The sequence below is a fragment of the Gavialis gangeticus genome, unplaced genomic scaffold (genome assembly GCF_001723915.1).
Source record: "Gavialis gangeticus isolate Ggan-Ray unplaced genomic scaffold, GavGan_comp1, whole genome shotgun sequence".
Classification (NCBI taxonomy): Eukaryota; Metazoa; Chordata; order Crocodylia; family Gavialidae; genus Gavialis; species Gavialis gangeticus.
Window position 1 is genome coordinate 34266424 of NW_017728995.1, and position 4043 is coordinate 34270466.

General features: G+C 43.7%; 1 protein-coding gene across 1 annotated transcript in view; it reads left to right on the top strand.

Annotated features, from left to right (window-relative positions):
* The first annotated feature begins 939 nt into the window (after positions 1–939).
* The window catches only part of OSTN (osteocrin), a 24467-nt gene continuing 21363 nt past the window's right edge, over positions 940–4043 (top strand). Inside the window, exon 1 of the mRNA XM_019503485.1 lies at positions 940–1043. The gene's annotated coding sequence lies outside the window, so the exon portion shown is untranslated. The remainder of the gene's footprint in view (positions 1044–4043) is intronic.

Genomic DNA, 4043 nt, shown 5'->3' on the forward strand with positions numbered 1-4043 from the left:
AAAGGAAGTTGAGGTTGGATATTAGGAAAAACTTTATCTTGAGGAGGGTGGTGAAGCACTGGAGCAGGCTCGCCAGGGAGGTGATGCAGTCTCCATCCTCGGAGGTTTTGAAGACCCAGGTAGACAAAGCCTTGGCTGGGATGATGTAGTTGGGGCTGGGCCTGCTTGGAGCAGGGGGTTGCACTAGATGTGACCTCCTGAGATCCCTTCAACCCTCATTTGACTCTGCACAAGTATGATCAAAGCCCTTAAAATTAGCACCTTGCATTGTACAAATCAGTTAACAAATGGAAGAAAAACACGAGGTGGCAACAAATGACAGCCTCATACTAGTATTTCAGGCCAACTGAAATAGATGGGGACGGTGACATTGCCTAGGAGACATGGACACCACCGTTGCAGCTGGTTCTCTGTAGCAGTATCAATACCTAGGATAACAGTAAAAGCCTCTAAGAAACTTCATCCCTCAGTTTCTAACCACTACATTCCTATGATAACCCTAGAGAGTCCTCTGCTTTACAACAGATTTTAATTTATGGGTAATAAGGGTGCAGAGTGCACTAATTTTGTGTCATCTTAAGGTGCATATTATCCCAGGAAATACATTTCTGCAGTTTCCAGGAATCGCAGCTGCATAATGAAGTTCCAAGACGTTTTCTCCCTGGTTGTCTGTAATATTAAGACTTTGAGGGGATGTTGCTGCTGCGGAAGATTAGTGCTCTCCGGTGACTGTGTCTGATTCCTTAGAAAAACCCGAGACCTTTAATTATAACCTAATCATCTTGATCAGGACAATAAATATAACAAATGCGAGGCAAGAATGTGTGCGAGTGAGTGAGAGAGAGAGGGAGAAAGGTTTAGGGCAAGGATCAGTGGAAAATCTTTAGAAATGATGTAAGAGAAAGCACAGGCAGGGATTGGAGTTTCTTGCTTACAGCAGAGACTATAAAAACTCTGGAAGAAAGCTGAACATTAGGGATAAGTTAGGGGGGAAAGAGCATAGCAGGATTCATTAAGGTTGAGCTCGTTGTATCCAATGCAAGGTAAGGTGAGCAAGGAAGGAGCTGGGACGGGGGTCTTTTGTGGATGTCTTTTGCTCTGTTTGCAGGAACTCTTTCCATCTTTGCTTTTGTATTTTAAGCATCTGAGCATTTTGAAAGGAAGCAAGCCCACCCGTGCACAGGTCCGGTGGGAAAACCACAGTTCCTCTTTGCTGATTAAGGGGAAGACACGTGCGTCACCCAGGATGCGGGGGGTCTAGAGATAAACTAGCAATACAAGCCAAACTTTTCTACAGCTGGTGAGTTAGTCTTTAACAGGATGTGTCAAACGATGCATCCCCGCCAAAGAGACTTGTGCGGTGCCTAGAAGAGACAAAGGTCTGTCTAGGCGCTGTGTATTTGTATGCATTGCCCTGGGTTTAGCCTGGTGCCAATTGATGTTGTCTGGCGAATAAATCAAGTGCTTGTTATCTCCCTAAAACTGAAGAGGGGGCCGGTTAAGAACAGGAGATGAGTTGCTTCTGCTTAAATACCAGATTTTTATTTTTTATTTTTATTTTTTTGTGACCTGCGTGAATGTTTATTACGTGAAATAGGCTCAAAGGCACAAGATGCAGGAATTAGACTGGGGGCAGTTCTTTTCTTGTCTTTTTTGCTCACATGCATCCATCTACCAAAGAGCATCCTAGCACTGAATAAGTGGTGGGCCAGATGCTGCACACTCCTGCAGCAGTGGAGTGATACCAGGGTCTTCTGTTCTTTCAGATTTGCACCGGTGTGAATGCAAGCAGATGTTGGCCCAGCCAGACTGTCCTGATGCTTGCTTCTTTTGGGTTCAAAATTAACCCCATTCCCTTTTTTCCCCATCCCTGTCTGGGGTCACTCCAATGACTACATGTGCACCACCACCAGGTGTGCTTGGGCATATAGCGAGTGCTGTCTTTGAGCTTTACCTACTATGGTCCGTATCTCTGCAGGTTTGCATGGCTGTTGTGCACGTGATGATTGCTTCTTCTCAGCTGCCTTTTCAAAGTAGAAATGGTGATCCTCTAATAGTGAGAGCCAGGGGTTTATTCAGGTATCCAGGTTGTAGCCATATTGGTCTAGAGGCAAAGGGAATCAAAACTCACGGAAGAGGTGATCTCTTTTATTAGACCAACTAGATATTTGCAAACAAATTATTTTATGTATTTACAAGCTTTGGGGCGCACACACCCTTCATCAGGCATAGGAGAGAACAGGGATTGTAAAAGTTGTCCTAGGTAGAAATGAAAACTCATGTTGCACAAGACAGCGGCAGGTGTTTGCAATGAAATATTCCACAGAGGAGATTTTACCACACCTTCAGCTCTCCCGTGAAATACTAATTTTCGTTTCTACCTAGGAGAACTTCTAAAAGCCCTGCTCTCTCCTATGCCTGATGAAGGGGGAGTGTGCCGGAAAGCTTGCAAATAAATGAAGTAATTTGTTTGCAAATATCTAGGGGGTTTATTCATCCCTCTGCCACTAAGCTAGAGTGGGAACTTGAGGCAAATCTTTTAACTTACCTGTGCCTCAGTTTCCCCATCTAGAAGATGAAGATAATTGCTCTTGACGTTCTCTGGAAAGCAGCTTTGGAGGAAGAAAAAACTCACTGTGAAATAAATGATTGTGTACGTCCAAAGTTTGATTGACTCGTGCAAATCTTCTTTGCCCCTTATAAATACTGGCTCATTGATCTCACTTGAGTGCAGATTTCCTCCCGCAGACTTGGTGTAGATCTCTGCAATCCAGGCTTGTGCTACTGAGCGAATTGAAAACACTAAAGTTTATGAAATGCATCAGACCACTACAATTTCTTATGATGTACTTGTAATTCCCCTTCATTTTCCTCTTAACTAATCCAAAGAAACCGGCTACCTACAATTTCCACGTGCAATGCTTCCTCCACCAGCTGTTAACTTTTCAGCTGTGACTGCTTTGTACCCTTGATCATAAGGGTGACCCGCCGCACTTGATTAGATCACATAATCTGATCCATTTGTTTGATATTTGCAGTGACCTCTTTTCAGAGCCATCTCGAGCATTTGATCTGCCTGACCGTGGAAGACTATTTTAACTGGTCTTTATGGGCTGCACTTGTTGCATAAACTGCTCTTCCCTTAGGAACAGCATTTCCACTTGCGTGCCCCTCTGCTACTAAGAAAAGATAAATTTGCTGTGTGGGTGTTATAAAAATATCACACAGCTCTCTGTGCAGGGAGCTCCCCATTCTGATTTCTGGTTTAAAGACTTGTTTTCTTTATTTTCAGTGCTAGAGACATGCAACCCCAGAACAAAAACAGAAAAGAAAACTGTTAAAAAAAGGCAAATAGTTAAATTATTAGAAACATTTAAAGAAGTCAGCCCATTCAGTTGGTAAATGTATAAATGATTTAGGGGCTGGGAGTTTGTTGGCAATGGATAACAGGCTAATAAAGTTTTGTTTTCCCTGTGGGATACTCAGAGGTCTGTACCTCCCTCCATGATCTTGCTTAGAAAAGGTGGGAATTGGCTCTTCTGATTAATGGCTCTTTTCTTGTGGGTTGCAAAAATCTGCTTATTTAACTGATAATCCTGAGCCTCTTTGGTGGGTTTTATTGCTTACATCTGTGTCTTCTGTGTCCCAACTTAACTGCCCTCCAACGAGATGTTTTATTTGGCGCTATAATTTTTTTGTCACAGAGCTGTACTCAGTTGCAAGTCATTCCTGGTTTTTGCAAGCTGTTCAAATTGTGCAACTCATGCTTATTTCCCAGGAGAAGTTTCCTTATGTGTCTGCCTGGAGAGTTTGATGTTCAGGCAGAAACCACAGCTGATCATTTCCCTCCTCTTGTTCTTGCACCTGTGTCTCTCCAGGGACTTCAGCTGAATTGCTAATCATTTCATAGTTTCATAGTTTCTAGGGTCGGAAGGGACCTGAGCAGATCATGTAGTCCGACCCCCTGCCATGGCAGGAAGAGCACTGGGGTCAAACGACCCCAGTAAGGTGGTCATCCAGCCTCCTCTTAAAAACCCCCAGGG